Source organism: Macadamia integrifolia, chromosome 7, assembly GCF_013358625.1.
Source record: "Macadamia integrifolia cultivar HAES 741 chromosome 7, SCU_Mint_v3, whole genome shotgun sequence".
Taxonomy (NCBI): Eukaryota; Viridiplantae; Streptophyta; class Magnoliopsida; order Proteales; family Proteaceae; genus Macadamia; species Macadamia integrifolia.
This window is the reverse complement of record NC_056563.1, coordinates 7,991,905-8,010,409: the sequence shown is the minus strand read 5'-3', so window position 1 is coordinate 8,010,409 and position 18,505 is coordinate 7,991,905. Positions and strand designations below refer to the sequence as shown.

The 18,505-nt window shown below is 38.3% G+C and overlaps 1 non-coding gene across 1 annotated transcript; it reads left to right on the top strand.

Annotated features, from left to right (window-relative positions):
• The first annotated feature begins 16,437 nt into the window (after positions 1-16,437).
• On the top strand, positions 16,438-16,544 carry LOC122085317. Its single transcript, XR_006142092.1, has one exon. It is a non-coding gene; the product is annotated as a small nucleolar RNA R71 (small nucleolar RNA).
• Positions 16,545-18,505: the final 1,961 nt, after the last annotated feature.

Here is an 18,505-nt window from a genome sequence, read left to right as displayed (position 1 = left end):
TCCCCCAAGGTTCATGGCTAGTGTATGTGTTGGCTTTGGCCCTCCTAGCCATAGAACCATCAATTTATTGCTTTTATTTTAATTGTCTCCCTTTCCCTAAAGCCAAGTAGAGTAACCCTTGTAAGAGTGACTCTCTGGTCAAGTAGGGAAGCTCATATTATGATGCATCCCTCGGGCAAAGTAGAGAAACCTTCTTGTGAGTCTCTCTCTAGCTTTCTCCCCTTTCTTTTACTTTATTTTTATTTCAGTATTTTTTTCTTTATTTTTTTTAATTACGTGGGTTATTTATTTTTACTTATTTATTTATTTTATTTTAATTGCGTGGCTTGTGTCTTTAAATTCTTAGATGACGAATGGTTAGGAAATTATTTTAGATACATATGTTTAGGACGGTAGTTAGAATTAGATCACAACCATTAATAGGTTCACTTTCGTATTATTAAAAGAAAAAAAAATAAAGTGGCTGCTCTCCTTGAGTTCGACCCGTAGCTACACTGATTCGTACGCTTGCGATTACATTTAAAATCTCAAACAGATAACTGGTGGCCAAAGATGGCCTCCCTTGGAAGACTTACCAAGATAAGGATTCCCTCTAAGCTCTGTGCTCATTGGAAAGAGATTAGATGTCTGGAAAGCTCAAGAACTTTATCATGAAGACTTTGACACTCTTGATCATGATGAAAGAGTGAAAGAAGACAGAACTGAAGTTGAAATGGAAGTAGAAGTTTATTGATATAAAACAAGATTCCTACATTTTGAATTGGAAAAAGAAGAAAAGAAAAATCTCTCTCAACGACAGTCTCTCTCTAAACCTAGGATTCTTTAATTCATGCTCCTAATGTAATTCTTATGCTTTTCTTCCTTTTTTAGCTATTTAAACATCATTACCACATCTGATTACTATTTAATTGTTCAGTTTAAGCCTTCCATCTTCTAGAAGATCTTGTATAGCATGCCCGCATGCGATGCACTCATCAGTGGGGTGCCCTTCTTGGGTGTGATAGTCACAGAATTGATCTTGATCATACCAATCTAGCAAGGGATTTTTAACTGGTTGGGGACGAACTGTGCCATAATTCCTTCTTTCTTCAATTTAGCATTTACTAGGGATCTAGCTATACCCAAATCGATGAATTTCCGCTGAGAATTTGAAGCTTGTCGTGATGACGAGTCGGACTGTATCACAATTGGAGGAGATGTTGAGGCTTGAGCTATGATAGGTTGCTGATTCTGGCCCACCAAATTTAGCCCTTGACCTTGGTTATGGTCTAGCCTTGGGTTTTTGCCTTGTTCTAGATGACTTTGAGAAGTACCATGATATTGTGATTCTTTGAATATATGGTTTTCAACCCTTTCTCCAGTTGCTAATAAAGCTGAAAATGTCTCAATATGTTGGCTTTACAGCACATCGTAGTATGGATGAGACAAGTTTTCTAGTATCATTTCATCCTACTTTTATTCAGGTAGTCGAGATGCCATTATGCCAGCTTTATCTCGAAACCTTAGGAAAAACTCCGTGAAACCCTCACCTGAAGCTTATCGAATAGTTTCTAACTCTCGTCAAATTATATCTAGTTCAGTGTTGTAAGAGTACTGCTTAGTGAATGTTTCTTGATCATTGACCAATTCTGAGTTTGGGAAGGGTCTAACTGAGTTAACCAATGAAGAGTTGGGCCTGAAAGAGTAAGCAAAAATGCTTGCCCCATTTGTTCTTCAGTAAATCCCCATGACCTAAAATATTAATGAAGAACTTCAAGTGTGCCTTTGAGTCACCCTTACCATCAAACTTATCAGTGTTCCATTTAAATTTATCTGAAATTCGAGCTCCTGGAAAAAGGACCATCTCATCAATTTCTCTGGCCTAAGTGTCTACAGCTTTTCCTTTTTGCAACAGTTTTTCAAGTGCTTCCAATTTTTCCCTCAACTTTCTTTTGCTTTTAGTTTCAGGAGGTTCAGTTGGAAAGTTTGGTCGGATTTCTTCTTCATTATGATTGACTATGAGTCTCAGTATGTTGCAAGGTGCATTGCACCCCATCTTGGTCCGATCCTGCTCTCCTGGAGTTGAAATAGGTTCAATCTATTGCTGAGGTTGCTTTGCACTTGTAAACTATTTGAATAAATGACGCAATTCTTCCAACTTTAATTGCATCATATCCATTCTTCGTTTCTATTGGGAATTTGGTTGACTTTCAATAGCTGGATCCATACTCACCGATTGTCAGACGATATTGGACTATGTGAACTTGGTGGAGTGAGTTAAACAATAAGTTCCAAGGTTGGTAAGGATCTCTGAGGGCTGACTCGGACCAAACGGTTACCTTGATGAGTCCATATAGACAGTAGGGAATTTTTTTGACGCAGAATCATGCCTGATCAAACTAATGATTTTCTTATAACTTTTTTTTATTTAAATGATGCACAAACAAAATTACTCCCCACAGTAATAAGTGTCTAACTTTGGTCTAACCTTTAAGTTGATGATCACACACATATATACTCCCTTTTTTTTTATATATATATATATCATTAGGAGGGCCCAAGTTAGACACAACCTATGATCTGGAAAAATAAACAAGTTGGTTCATGCAAGAATAAACTTGTAGCTGATTTCTTATAGGTACTTTGTTTCTCCCCATAATATGAAAACACCTAATCATTCCTGACTCTTGGATTGGTTATGTGGAACATCATTGGTTTGGAACACATGCTAATATAATGTGGTGAAGCGGGCATCACCCCATAGGCACGGTTACATGAACCAAAACCGATATAGTTGCATCTCCCAATTCTCAATTGTCAAAGAACATATCAGGTTTAAACATATATAGGAAAAATCTCATCCTAGATGAAACAGGCTAGAGGGATTTGAACTTGAATCGTAAATAATTACTGAATCAGTTTGTGGTGTATCCTAGTTGTTTAGTGGTTTAGTTCCTACATGATGCAATGCAATGGGTGAGGCTATGAGACAGAATAAGGCCACCCTTGACACAACCGATATACTTATCACTGAAAGAGAATTATGGTACATGGTTCCTTTTATACACCAAATGGTATTGTATCAAGGGGTCTGGCTTTGCTAGTGATTGTCCATGACATTACATAGGTTTAGTTGGCTAACCATAGGGGTAGGTGTATCCGTGAGTGAGTGTGTGCACAAGTGTAGCACAAAAAGTGGCCATTAATTGATCTCAAAATGATAAGATATGTTCTACTACCCTTGAGGGTTTTGAACTATCGACGACCATCCTCATCAACCAATTTCATTTTGAGCACTCTTATGTAGGAAGTGGGCATCATTTGATCTCAGAGTACTTAGCATATCATGCACTGACCACCCTGAGGGTGCAGGCACGACAGGGAGTACCCTCGTCAAGTGATTTCACTTCGAACACGATGCATGATGCAATTACCAAGCAATATACAAACATGTTTGCACACAATAATGATGAGGGGGAGAAAATTCTAACATTCATTGTAAGCCTCTAGTATAGAAAGTTTGACAGTCCCCAGTGAAGTCTCCACTATAAGGGAAAATGGATTTGGGATCAGATGGAGAGAGAGTGAGGGGTTAACCCCACCCCCTTTTCCTCCTTCATTCCCTTTTAGGGGTTTTCTATGGAATATTTCCTATTGTCTTTTCTCCTCTTCTTTCCTCTCACCTATCATCTTTGCAGGGTGATGTCTCCAAGCATGTTTTCTGACTGTGGGGGATGGGGAAGGCATGCTTTTTAGAGTCTCCATCTAGGATTCAAGGCCTAGAACCCTATTGTGGTGCCCAATTCCGATCGAGGGATCGAGCTCAAGTACGGGGTTGAATTCTTGTGAAAGGATGGAACCCCCGAATTTGACTTCATATTTTGGTTTGTTCTAGAGATAGGGGTCTGTGTCGGGTTATGAGTGTAGGAAGGTGTTGGGCACCCACCTTGCCTGGAATTTCAGGTCTTTCTACCAGATGCTTGGATTTTGAATATTCTCCCCCTAGAATTTTAACAGCCTAAGCCAAGATGGAAGCTTTATCACATAAAATAATGTAACACATGTATATAATTGCATGAAATGTTTGCAAAAATATTAAAACGTCACATGGAATAGTACATAATCTATCTTAAAATCACGTAATATGATAGAAAATGCAACTAACTTATTTACACACATGTGGGATGCCTCATGAAATGATGATTATGATTGTTATTTTATGTGAGAAACACATATGATAATACATGTAATGCTGAAGTAAACTATCATCTAATGTACAAATGTATAAATTAATACATAAAATGATAAAAAGAAATAGTTATTTTATGTGGCGAACACATAAAATAATGCAAGCGGAGATAGGATATGTATCATACACATAAATGAAATTACTGTCTAAAGTTTACATAAAACAACTGATTGCAATAATGAAATTTTTGGTAATTCTCTCCGACTCAAGGGCAAAGATTTAACTTTTTCCTCACTTTCTTGGAGAAATTAAAACTTCTGGCACTTGGGAAAGAAAGCTAACAGGACTTCCGTGCTATGGTGTACAAATGGATTTTAGTTTTGGGAATTTGGGCAGCTCTTCTGTACTATATTCCTAGTATAGGAATCAGCTATGGGAAAATAGGCAGTGCTTCTGCACTATATTCCTAGAATAGGAATCAAATCTGGGAAAATGGGCAGCCATTCCATGCTATAATAAAAATATTAAAATCAACTACAAAAATTTAAGCAGGGGTTCCATACTAAGCTGAAATGGATGACGCAAGCTTCCAAACCTATGGCAAGGCTTCCGTACTAGGGCATCAACTTCAGCGAGCTTTGCACAATCAACTTTGAAATCTCCCAGACTCTTGCACTTTTTTTTATGTTTCTCTCTCTCTTGGGATTTCTCAGCTTTTTGGGACTTTTTTATTTTCATGGTGACCCTGGGTCACCTATTTATAGTGTAAGTGAGGATCTGTAAAGAACTATTATAGACAGCATGTAAGGGCTTACATGGATATGGAAAGCATTTCTTAAGGGGTAAGGATCCGTGTAAGGCTTAAAAGGAGATGGTAAGCTTCACCATCTCCGTGTAAGGCTTACATGGCCATGGAAACCATTTCTTAAAGGGATAGGATTTGTGTAAGCCTTAAAAGGATATGGTAAGGCTTAAAAGGAGATGGTAAGCCTTACCATCTCTATGTAAGGCTTACACGGCTGTGAAAACCAATTCTTGTATCCGTGGAAATCAATTTTTGTAATTCTCATATCCATGGAGGCAATAGAGTGGGCGGCTAACTGGTAGCCTGGGCAGCAGTAGACTTAGGTGGTTCTTATCAGCTGAGGGGAAGGTAGGTGGATTTGGTTTGGTTAGGCTTGAGTTGGTCTAATTTGGTTTAGGTTTGGTCTGGTTCAAGTTTATTTTGGTTTAACTGGTTCTCATGCAAAATTTGGTAGCTACAATGAGGCACCAGAGGACACTAGTACCAATGAGTACTGGGTTGCAGCTATTTTTTGTCGAGAAGGGAATGAGAACCCCACTTGCACTTGCCACTCATGCCTCAATAATTGGGAGGGGTTCCAGACACGGAAGAGAAGGTCAGTCTAAGCCCTCACACCTCATGGGAAAATTCCCAAGCCATAATAGTAAAATGTAACAAGAGGTGGGGCCCACATACTGAAAATACCTTAGGAAGGCACCCTCAACATAAAGATCCATTTTCACATAAAGGGAACCAATTCAGCCTTCACCGGTGAACACCTCCGGTGAGAATACCATCCTAAACTAGGTTATTTGGCTATGGGGCTTGACTCCACGCACTCGTGTAGCTCAAACCCAGTCCGAAGGATGAAGCAACATGATTAGATATGGATTAATGTATCGAGATATCCCAAGGTAGGCCCGTTATCCCAAATTATAATTTATTCCGGTAAAGGGTTGAAAGCCATTATTTTGCCTTTGGCATTCATTTTCACATAAAGTGTTGCAACTTAAGTGATTATAAATAGAAGCCTTTGGCATTCATTTCTCTCTACCAACCAAGTTAGAGCAAGAGAAGGGAGAAAGGAGAAGAAGAACAAGAAGGAGAAGAGCAAGGGAGGAGGAAGAGGAGGGGAGCAAGGGGAGCACCTACCCATTGAAGGTAAGTCATCTCTCTTTCTCTCTCTCTACCTTTTAGGTAGTTCTTTCTCTCTCTCTCTCTCCCCCATTTCCACTCTTTATTTAGCTAGGTAAGGGAACCCCAACCAAATTCCACCTCCCCATTTACCAAGCCTACAAATTGGGTGGGGAATTTGATGTTGGAGACTTGCCTTAGCAAGATTAGTGGTTCAATTTGAGCCCATGAACCATCCCTAGTGAAATCCCCACTTTAAACCCCCAATTTGGGCAATACAAAACCTAGAAATGGGAAAATTGTCAAATTTCCTAAAACCCACCTTCCTACTTGTCAATACTAACAATTGGGAGGGGGAATTGGTGTATGATGGTGTAAGTTGAGTCTATGAATTTCCCTTTTTGAAATTTCCCCCTAAAATTCCCAATTTGGATAACCAAACTTTAGAATTAGTGGACTTTGCCCAAATCCTCTACACCCTGCCATTCAAACCCAAAATTGGGTTGGGGAAAATAAAATTAAATACGTGAATGGTGACTTAGAGTGGTCACAGAAGACATTGGTGGTCACCACATAAACCCTCAACCAAAATTCCCTAATTTTTTTTTTTTTAGATGAATAAATAATTCATTGCCAAGAGAAGAAGAATAATATATAAGGGAAAAAGGTGGGAGGAAAGGTTGAAGCCAACAAGGAGCCAAACCAGGCAATAAAAATAGAATACAAGAGCAAAGAGCTATCGATAAGAACAAAGTCTAAATATCATAGATCCATCGGCCAGTATAGGGGGGAAGAGGCCCAACCATGAAGCTATCCAGTGGGGTGAATGACATCAACCTAAAGGTTTCAAAAAGCAATGATGTGGGAATTTTTGGATAAATTAGAGATAGGGCAAGTTTGAAAGGTATGGGCTTTGGAAGTGACATCAAAGTAGATAGCCTTCCAAATCTGATTAGGGGATCGAGATTTGAGAGTCCATCTACGGATGTTACATTCCATCTATAGGAGGTTTACAGTAGCACAAAAATCTAGTTTGCCAACAGTCACAAATAGAAGAGCCAGAGAAGGTCATGTCAATCCAGTTTCATTCCCTATCAAAAGGGAGAATAGGTCTCTTAGCTGGCCAGCACTTAGTGAGGATAGTTTCCAGGTATGGGAAGAGAAGGAGTAGGAGAAGCAGAGATGAGGAATATCCTCAATACCATAAGGACAAAGGTAGCAAGAAGGGTTGGCCAGGATGTGATGGTGGATGAGGAAGGATTGAGTGGGAAGACAGTTGGACAGGCATCTCCAAAGGGTGAAGCTATGGCGGGAAATATGCCCTTTAAACCAAAATACCTTATGCCATGGAACAATCGAAGAAGGAGATCTGATAAAAGACCAAGCGGAGGTAGAGGAGAAGATTCCATTAGAGGAAGGGAGCCAAATACACTTGTCTTCTCTTCCTCTGTGCCTAGGGGGAAGAGGGGAGAGGGAGGACCAGGGATCATAAAGGGGGGGGGGGGAAGGAAGGAGGGGGCTAGCCAATGGGAGAGAGAATAGAGCAAACAGAAGCATTAGTGGGAAAGCCAAAAAAGTAGATAACCCTGGGAGAGATGAGATGAGAGAGGATGCCCAAAGGGTGCCAGGGGTCTTTCCAAGGGGAGATGGACTAACCACTGTTGATGGTAAAGGAGATGGCAGTGAGGGCAATGGTTTTGTGCTCAAGGATCTTTCTCCATATCCAATAGGCGTCAACAATGGAAGGGGCAATCCAAAGGGAATTAGATTTGAGCAATTCAAAGTGAATCCAATCAACCCAAATACTTTTATGGTTGGAAATAATCTTCAAGATGATCTTAAGGAACCCAACAGAATTGGAAATTTTATTTATTCTAATCCCAAGACCACCTTTAGATTTAGGAAGGCAAACCTTCTCACAATGAGGGGCCTTAGGATAGAGCAAAGAAGACCTTCAAAGGATTTAATGATGGAGGCGGGGCGGACAAAGGTACACATCTAGTATAGATACATGGATTAGAAGACCGATCAAATAATATCAAGGTAAGTCGGCTGGCAAAAGAGAGGAGTTTGCCTTTTCAAAGCTAAAGCTTTTTCCCAAGCTTGTCAAGCATGGGGCATAATGATGGGAAGAGAGCCTGGTGGAGATAAGGGCAAACCTAGGTACTTAACAGGCAGATAACCGAGTGGGATTCCAGAGATCTCAAAGAAGGAATCACGAACTTCAAGGGATACTCCAGAAAGGAAGATGTTGGACTTGAGGAGATTTATATTAAGGCCTAAAATAGATTCAAAGGTTTGGAGAGTGATCATGATAGTGGAGATTGAGAGTGGGTCAGCCTTGGAAAAGATTATGATGTCACCGACAAAAGCTAAGTGGGAGAGGAGAAGGGATTTACATTTAGGGATGGGAGAAATAAGGTGGATGTCGGTGATAAATTTAATGGATCGGGAGAGAACTTCCAAGGAGAGAGAGAAAAGCAATGGAGAAAGGGGGCATCTTCCCTGAGGGAAAGTATCCAATTGGGCTCCCATTCAACAGAATAGAGAATCGCGGGAAGGAACTGCAAGTACGAATCTAATGGACAAAAGAAGGCGGGAAAGACATTTTGGAGTAGAACATTTGGAATGAAATCCCAACTGATTGAATCAAATGCTTTATGGATGTCAATCTTGAGGAGGGTAGCCAGGGCATGGAACTTGCGGTCAAATCCACGAACGATCTCATGGCAAAGAATAATATAATCTGAGATGCTCCTTCCAGCAATAAAGGCTGATTGGTTCGGGCTAACAAGGGAGTAAATGACTTTTTTTTATCCTATTGGCAAGAATTTTGGAAATGAACTTGTAAATGAGATTATAGAGAGAAATGGGTATAAAGTCATTCATGGAAACAACACCTTCCTTTTTGGAGATAAGACAAAAGAAGGTGTGGTTGATCCCCCAATTTGGTTTGGGTTGTAGAAGAAACCACATACCGTAGAAATGAGATCACTTCTGATAATGTTCTAGCAAGCAGAAAAGAAGCCCGTGCTGAAGCCATCAGGGCATAGGGCTTTGCTGGCCTTGTGAGATAATATGGCCAAGATGACTTCCTCCTCATTGGGAATGGATTGAAGAAAAGGGAGAAGATCATCTGGGACAAACTTATTGGGGAGATTGGGGGGATGGGGGTCGAATTGGATGGGTGTTAGGATTTAAAATGTAACCGCAAGCGTACGGATCAGTATAGCTGTGGGTCGAACACAGGGAGAGCAGTCACTTTATTTTTTTGCTTCTTTTAATAATGCAAAAGTGAACCGATTAACAGTTGTGATTTAATTCTAATTACCGTCCTAAACATATGTATCTAAAATAACGTCCTAACCATTTGTCATCTAAGAATTTAAATACGCAAGCCACACAATTAAAATTAAATAAATAAATAACTGAAAATAAATAACCCACGTAATTAAAAAAAAACAATAAAGGAAAAAAATGCTGAAATAAAAATAAAGTAAAAAGAAGGGGATAAAGCTAGAGAGAGACTCACAAGTAGGTTTCTCTACTTAACCAGAGGAATGTATCATAATATGAGCTTCCCTACTTGACCAGAGAGTCACTCTTACAAGGGTTACTCTACATGGCTCTAGGGAAGGGAGACAATTAAAATAAAAATAATAAAATGATGGTTCTATGGCTAGGAGGGGCAAAGCCAATACATACACTAGCCATGAACCTTGGGGGAAAGGGATATTAATAATACAACGACTGAAATTAAAATCTTAAATTAAGAAAGAAAGGGTAGTCAGAAAAGGGAATGAGAGGAGGGAGAGAAGACTACTGAAGGAGCCTACTTACTTGAACTTCAACTCTTGAACTGAAAACTTGATCGATTTGAGATACTACCAGTACTAAAAACCAGATCTGGAATAAACTAAATTTGAAATTTCTAATACTAGAGAAAAAAAATCTGAAGAAAAAAAAAATAATTTTGAACTTGAAAGACATACTCATAGCTTGTTTTGTCACCTAGAACTAAGCCTAGAACTAGAACTTGAAAATTACAACTTCAATTGCTTAAACAATAAAAATAAAAGACTGAATTAAAAATAAAAGTGCTTGCATTAATTGAATAAAATGAACTTATAAAAGTGTTTAAAGCATAAACCTAGAACTAGAGCTAGAGAAAGAGATAGAGCAACTAAAAAATAAACCCTAAAAGAAGAATGAAGTGCCTCCTCCCTTTGTGTTAATTCTATTATATAGAGAATGGGGGAGGGAAGCTAACGATTTTAGCTTCTAAAAAAAAAGATTTTTTTTTTTATCTTGTTGATGAAGTGGAGGAGTGGGAAGAGAGAAAACGTGTGGAGAGAGATCTCCCATGAATTTTTTTGCCTTTTTTTTTCTATTTTTTCTCCCTTTTTCTATTTTTCTTTCTCTTCTTTCACAAGAAACCCCCTTTGGCCGATTTTTCTTGCTTGGATTTAAACAATATTCTATTTTAATGGGAAATTCCATCCATGCCCTTATTTTTTTTTCTTCCTTCCTATTTTTTCTCTTTATTTTCTCTCTCTCTTCTTCAAACTTGCGTACTACCATCTTGGGCGACCCCTTTAAGTGATGAGTAGGAGAGAGAAAATATTCTAAAAAAAACTCATCAAAATGACAGCTAAGAGGTTCGAACTTGAGACCTCCTAATAAGTAAGGGATTTTGCACACTACAACTCACCAACTACGCTAGGTAGTTGTTGTTACCAAAAACGAATCTTCAATCACTTAAGGGTGTGGTCTATCGATCTTTGTTGGCATTTAAAATATTCCTTATACCCTTGGGACAACTAGAGATGGGCTAGTTCTGCATCTTGGTTCAGTTCTGATCCATTATTTTTTTCTGGCCTGAAAAGAATAATCACTTGTATGATTGGCCAAATGAATGTGTACTTGCATTTGAATACGTCCATCTTGCTTAGAATTTCATCCTCTTCGCAATCATAAAAAGAAATAAGACCTCTTTACATGTAAAATTGAAGATATAGCACCCGATAGTCCTTAAGGCCTTGAAATTATAAAACCTAAAAAAAGAGAGTAAAACCCAAGGTAGCTCCATTCTAAATGTGTAAAATGCATATTTTACTACCCTGGATTTTACACATAAATGTGCTCATCATAATTCTCCCACACTTGGACTTTGCTAGTCCTCGAGCAAAATAAAAATAAAAACCTAACTCACTTTCGTAGGAATCATGGTTGCACTTAGCAAGTGCAACAAGCCTTTAAACCCCTAGGTCACCCCTACTGGATGAGTTGTGTCTCATGGGTGTTTGCAGTGAATATACACCCAAAATTCAGAATAAACAAATCCCAACCTTGGCTAAAGGTAAGGCCCATACTGATTCGGAGTAAAGATAATTTCTCTTACAGGGGACCCCCACACTTGAACATTTATTACCCTTCGTCAATTCCAGGCACTGGCATATTTCTTAATTTGGAACTCACCTCGTCTCTTCTAAAACATCCTTATCTTAAGGTAAAATCACTTGTGAAGAAATAAGGAACCAATGACTAAGGCGTTGGAGTGTTTTTGACTAAAACATATTACTAAGCATTAATGACATTTGCACATTTTTTTTCCCTTTTTCACTTAATAAACTCTATTCTACTCCACTACTTTTGGCTTGAATGACATGGTGGAGCAAACACCAGACACCCAAGTTACTATGTAGCTTCACTTTTTGCATATACCCACAAAGACAATAATGCTAGAGTTCCTTCAGAAGTTTTCTCCCAAGGAATTTTGATTAAGACACCACGCTTCCTAAGACGTAATGACCTATCTAGTTCCAAGGGAATCAATTCTTATTCTTCTTTATACCACATTTCACATTTCATTTAAAACTGTGCATATATCAACTTATGCTAAATTAAAAAGAAGGTCTCAACTCCAAATCAAAAGTACAAGGAACCCACAGACTCACATATGGTCCAACACCATAAAATAGGAGTCTCTCATTTTTGAAAAGAAAGTCACATCTCAAGGCACAAGCTTGTTTATTTCTTCTCAACAGGGTTTTTATACGTTTAAAATAGGTACATTAATCAAAACTTTTTATTTTCATACATCAAGCAACCGAATGGTATGATCATTAGTCAAAAGTTAAAGTAGGACTTCATCCTTTAGCAAGCTCAAAAAAAAAAAAATAAATAAATAAAACAAAGTGGAAAAAATAAAAACTGGTTTCCCTCCCTCACACTTAAGTCATGCAATGTCCTCAATGCGTGGAAAGAATTAAAAATGAAGACAATGCAAGGGGATCATACCTGATTAAAAGTTAATCATCAGTGTAAAGACGTTCATGGAGATCCATGACCTCTTCACTACTAGTAGTAGGAAACTCGAGGAACGGTTTCAAACGCTGACCACTGACCTTCGAAATTACCCCTGTTCCTGGATTCAGAATCTCCACAGCCTCATGGGGATATATATTATGGACAATAAATGATCCATCTCATCGGGATCTAAATTTACCAGAAAAAAGATGTAATCGAGAGTTGTACAATAAGACCTTATCACCAATTGTAAAAGATTTATACAGAATGTGCTTATCATGGAAAACGTTGGTCTTTTCCTTATAAATCCTAGAACTTTCATAGGCATCATTCCTAAGTTCCTCTAACTTAGATAGTTGGAGCCTACGATGAATTCCTGCATCAGACAAATAAAAGTTGAGCTTCTTGATGGCCCAAAAGGCCTTATGCTCCAACTCAATTGGTAAGTGACAAGCTTTCCCAAAGTTGAGCTTCTTGATGGGCCAAAAGTTGAGTTTCTTGATGGCCAAAAAAGCCTTACACCAAACAGTAGGGAGACTGGCCAAGTTCAGTCTTAAATGCAGTCCGATGGTCCCATAAGGCATCAATGAGCCTAAGGGACCAATCCTTATGGTTGGGATTAACAGTTTTCTCCAAGATTTGTTTAATCTGCCTATTAGATACCTTCATTTGCCCATTAGTTTGGGGGTAATAAGGGGTAGATAGCTTATGGGAGATCCCATACTTTTTTATTAAGGCCTCAAAAGGCCGATTGCAAAAATGAGTACCCCTATCACTAATTATTGCACGTGGTGCACCAAAGTGGAAAAAAATGTTCTCTTTAAGAAACTAGACCACCAGTTTGTGGTCATTAGATTTACAAGGTATGGCCTCTATCCATTTAGAAACATAATCAACGGCCAAAAGTATGTACAAATTCCCAAAGGAATTTTGGAATGGTCCCATAAAATCGATGCCCCATATATCAAAGATCTCAACTACCAAAATAAGGTTGAGGGGCATCATGTTTCTCTTGTTTATATGGCCAAAAGACTGGCAGGCGGGACAAGCCTTGTAAAATTCAAAAGCATCTCTAAAAATAGTGGGCCAATAAAATTCGCGTTGGAGAACCTTTGCGGCAGTCTTTTGTCCACCACATGCATGATCATGACAAAAAGAGAGAATAGAATGTTGCTCATGATCAGGAACACCTCGTCGGATAATCTGATCCGGACATTTCTTAAACAAGTAAGGATCATCCCAGAAAAAGTGCTTAACTTGAGAATGAAACCTATACTTATCTTGGGTAGACCAGTGATCCAGAGTCACACCTGAAACTAAGAAGTTGACAATGTCAGAAAACCATGGTTCACTGGACATTGCAAATAAATGTTCATCTGGAAAGTTCTTGTTGACTAGAGAATAGACAGTCAAGAAATTGGGAAGCCGGGATAAATGGTCTGCAACTAGGTTTTCAACTCCTTTTTTATCCCTAATTTCTAAATCAAACTCTTGCAAAAGTAAAACCCACCTAATGAGACGAGATTTGGCATCCTTCTTCTAAACTAGGTATCTTAGAGCAGAATGATCAATATACACCACCACATGTGAACCAACTAAGTAAGACTGAAACTTTTCTAATGCAAACACAACAGCTAAAAATTATTTTTCAGTGGTTGTATAATTGAGTTGTGTATCATTTAAGGTCCTACCAGCATAGTAAATTGGCTGTCAGAAATAGGATAAATTATTCCATGATCCAAGCACTTTAGGATCTCTTTCTTAATAGCTTCCATCATCACTGGGTTAGCTCTTCTTTGGGGTTCCGTGGATGATTTGGAATCCTCCATAAGATGTATATGATGTTGCACAATAGGAGGGCTTATACCCTTGATATCAGCCATGGTCCAACCTAGGGCTTCCTTATTATCTTTTAACACTTTAAGTAACTCCTCTTCCTGGCTAGAAGTCAAATTTGAAGAAATTATTACAGGAAGAGTCTGGTCAGACCCTAGGAAAGCATACCTCAAATTAGATGGCAACTCCTTAAGATCTAACTTAGGGGGCTCAACTATGGAAGGTTTGGGAATGGAATTGGAAAGGGGTCCTAAGGGCTCCACAAGTGTGTGAAGACTCAAGACTTCAAAAAAGAAATTTTCACTATCATCATCCAACTCATCCATACACTCTTGGAATTCTGAATCAAAATCAATATCAAAGTTGGTAACTAAATCATCAGAAAAATCTAGAAAATCCTCAAGCATATTGATCTCTTCTTCCATATGTGGTTGCTTGCCTATCCTAAACATGTTAAACTCAATAGTTTGGTCACCAAGAGATAATCTTAGGACACTATTCCAGCAATTGATTAATGCATTACTGATTGCCAAGAATGGTCTTCCTAAAATTACTGGGATCTCATCCTTGGTTGAGAAGGGCTTGGTATCTAACACAATGAAATCAATAGGGAAAATAAATTCCCCTACCTTTAGTAAGACATCCTTAACCATCCCTTTAGGAATCTTAACAGACCTATCTATCAACTGAAGAGTAGTTCCAGTGGCTTTCAATTCTCCCAATCCTAGTTGCTTGTACACATGGTAAGGTAAAAGATTCACACTTGTGCCAAGGTCAAGTAAGGCATGCTCAATGTAGGTGTTGCCTATGACACAAGATATGGTACGGCTCCCTGGATCCTTATACTTGGTTGCTATAGGCTGAGTAATTATGGAACTAATGTTACCTGCCAAGAATGCCTTTTTGGGCACACTAGTGATACATTTGTGAGTACACAAATCTTTTAGTACCTTTGCATAGGTAGAGATCTGAGATATGTCATCCAAAAGAGGGATGTTCACTTCTACCTTTTTGAAGACTTCTAAAATTTTATCCATGGAAGCAGTCTTCTTTTTGTATACCAAGCGATTAGGAAATGGGATAGGATGAACATAAGGACTGTTAGGGATTTGTCCTTTTTTAGAAGAATCATTTTTGGTTTCCTCAACCAAATCATCTTTAGTTTCAAAAGAATCTTTAGGTTCATCAGATGAACCTGGAACAAGAGGCACACTTGTGTCCTCAACTGAAGGAGAGTTAATAGGAGTAATAGATGGGAAAGATTTAGGAACGCTCTATTGGTACTCTCTACCACTCCTAAGGGCATAAACAACATTACATATGTTAGAGGGCCCTTGTTGGGTCTTACCTTGTACTATCTTCAGTGGTGCATTAGTTGGTGTTTGTGAACTAACAAGCTGATGATGCCTAAGGTTAGGCTCTGGTTCATTGGGTAAAGTTCCTTTTCCCTCTCACGCATAATTGAGACAACTTGGGTGAGTTCTCTCATAAGATTTTAATGGCTTGTTATGAGGAGGGCCATATTTTTTTCAAGTCACTTATTCTACTTGCCTCTCCAATGTTGGTAAACCCAGGGGGTTGCTGATAAAATGATAGGAGAGGGGCCCTAGGAAAACTAGCCTGAGGTCCTATATTTGACCTAGGAAAAGTATTTTGGGAAAAAGATTATTATGCAAAGGGAGGCCTTTGAGGTCCAGGTTGACCTTGATTATGAAAATTGGAAGGCCTTGCTTGGTTGCCCTGATTTCAAGTGAAATTTGGGTGATTTCTCCATCCTCGATTGTAGGTGTTACTATATGGATTATTCTGGTATAAGACATTAACACTATCATTAGAAGTACCCCCAGAGGTTTTGGGGCATTCTTTTATGACATGTCCAGGGGATTGGCACCAAGCACAAATCTTAACCAAATTAACTGATGATGGCTCTCTAGGAACAATAACCTCAATCCTATTGATTAGGCTATCCAAATGGGCTTCCTTTGTTACTATCTCATCCATAAAATATCCGTTTCCTCCTATGGTTCTTTCACTCTCTTGGGTTGATTCTTACTTACGGGTTTTTTTAGCTAAGTTAAGTAAGAATTCCCATGCCTTTCCTTCATCTGTAAAGGATGTGAATCCCTCAGGGCACATGAACTCTATCATTTGTTTAGTTGGGTAATCAATACCCTTATAAATTATTTGACATAAATTCTATAAGTCTAGGCCATGGTGAGGGCATTCTTGGAGTAGATCCTTGAATCTCTTCATAAGTTTGGAAAATGACTCACTAGGCTTTTGCCTAAACTGAAGGATATCACTTCTAAGCTTATTGGTCTTCTGAGTTGGGAAAACTTCTTAAGGAAGACAACTGTGAACTGTTCCCATGAGGTTATGGAATTTTTAGGTAACTCATACAACCACTTCTTAGCTTAGTTTTTTAATGCAAAAGTGATAAACCTAAGCTTAACAGCATCATCAGAAAGCTGTTGGATCTTAATTAGAACACATACATCTTCAAATTCCCTTAGAAATAGGTATGCATCCTCAGAGGTCAACCCATGGAAGTGGGGCAACATAGTGATGTATTGAGATTTGAGTTCAAAATTATTACCCTGGGCTTGTGATAGAACTATGTAGGAAGGTTGGGCTGTTCTAGCAGGGTAGAACCTATCTTTCAGAGATTTAGGTGAAGCGTTTTGATGTTGGTCTCCCATATTGAAAGGTTTTAAAGAGAGCAAACGTATATGGTCACTACTTGTTGGATCTCTTCTTTCTAACCGATTCTTAGTATTACGTACCCACCTAACACTCATGCAATAGAAAACTACCCACAACTAGAGTAAGACAAGCACAAAAGAATGGATAGCAAAACTTTTTTTTTATGATGTCTTTGATTTTTTTGATTTTTTTGGGCTTTTTGGGAGCTTACCGGTCGGGATCCGGGCTTGCTCAGGTTAATTCCTGAGGTACTGCTATAGGGTGAAACCTGTCTTTATCATACTGTGAGGCATGATGACCTCCACCAATACAACTATTATTACAAGTTGTTCTTCTCAGGAATTCAATAAAAGAAAAGGAAAAACAAAACAAAGCAAACAAAGCATTCCGATTTACTAAAAGAAAGCGAAAAATAACATGGAACTATCTCCCTGGCAACGGCGCCAAAAACTTGTTAGGATTTAAAATATAACAGCAAGTATATGGATCAGTGTAGCTGCGGGTCGAATACTGGGAGAGCAGCCACTTTATTTTTTTTGCTTCTTTTAATAATGCAAAAGTGAGCCGATTAATGGTTGTGATCTAATTCTAATTACCGTCCTAAACATATGTATCTAAAATAACGTCCTAACCATTCGTCATCTAAGAATTTAAATACGCAAAACACGCAATTAAAATTAAATAAATAAATAGCTAAAAATAAATAACCCACACAATTAAAAAAAAAAACAATAAAGGAAAAAAAATACTGAAATAAAAATAAAGTAAAAGAAAGGGGATAATGCTAGAAAGAGACTCACAAGTAGGTTTCTCTACTTAGCCCGAGGGATGCATCATAATATGAGCTTCTCTACTTGACCAGAGAGTCACTCTTATAAGGGTTACTCTACTTGGCTTTAGGGAAAGGGAGACAATTAAAATAAAAATAATAAAATGATGGTTCTATGGCTAGGAGGGGCAAAGCCAACACGTACACTAGCCATGAACCTTAGGGGAAAGGGATAGAAATAATGTAATGACTGAAATTAAAATCCTAAATAAGAAAAAAAGGGTAATCAGAAAAGGGAATGAGAGGGGGGAGAGAAGACTACTGAATGAGCCTACTCACTCGAACTTCAACTCTTGAACTGAAAATTTGATCGATTTGAGATACTACCAGTACTAGAAACCATATCTGAAATAAACCAAATCTGAAATTTATAGTACTAGAGAAAACAAATCTGAAGAAAAAAAAATTGAACTTGAAAGACATGCTTCATAGCTTGTTCTTGTCACCTAGAACTATGCCTAGAACTAGAACTTGAAAATTACAACTTCAATTGCTTAAATAATAAAAATAAAATACTAAATCAAAAAACAAGTGCTTGCATAATTAAATAAAAAGAACTTACAAAAGTGTTTAAAGCCTAAACCTAGAACTATAGCTAGAGAAGGAGAAAACTAGAGAAAGAGATAGAGCAACTAAAAAAAAACCCTAAAAGAAGAATGAAGTGCCTACTCCCCTTGTGTTAATTCTATTATATAGAGAATGGGGGAGGGAAGCTAATGATTTTAGCTTCTAAAAAAAAAAA